Below are 633 nucleotides of genomic sequence, written 5' to 3'. Positions count from 1 at the left end.
TCCAGGCAGAAAATATGTAAGTTCCCATATATATATGGTTCCCATACTGGGGGGGGTGTTTTGCGCGTGCGCATGTGCTTGCACGCGTGCTTATAGGAACTTATACATTTAATGGTGTATATGTGTGTGTGTGTGTGCGTGCAGGTGCATAGGAATTTATACATTTGATAGTGTGTATTTTTATGTGTATGCACGTGCGCGCGCATGTGTGTATAGGAACTTATACATTTAATGGGGGGTGTATAGGAACATATATTTAATGATGTGTGTGTACGTATATATATATATACACGCCCCCCCATTAAATGTATAAGTTCCTATACATACACACACACATGCATGTGTTTATGTGTGTGTGTGTATATATATATGTGTGTGGGTATGTATGTGGGTATGTATGTATACATGCGTGCACACACACACACACCATTAAATATACACGTTTATACACATACAACATACATACATACCACATGTGTTCATACACACACACACACGGAGGGCAAGACTATACATACATAGGTACGTAGATACATATACACACATGTATGTATCCAGACTCGCCCCGGGGTCCTCAGGAGCCGGGCGCCGCGCGGGGGGACCTGGGAAGCCGGGGCGTGAGCAGGGGCAGCG

This window comes from Crocodylus porosus, unplaced genomic scaffold (genome assembly GCF_001723895.1).
Source record: "Crocodylus porosus isolate Cpor-Errol unplaced genomic scaffold, CroPor_comp1, whole genome shotgun sequence".
Taxonomy (NCBI): Eukaryota; Metazoa; Chordata; order Crocodylia; family Crocodylidae; genus Crocodylus; species Crocodylus porosus.
This window is presented reverse-complemented; position numbering follows the sequence as displayed.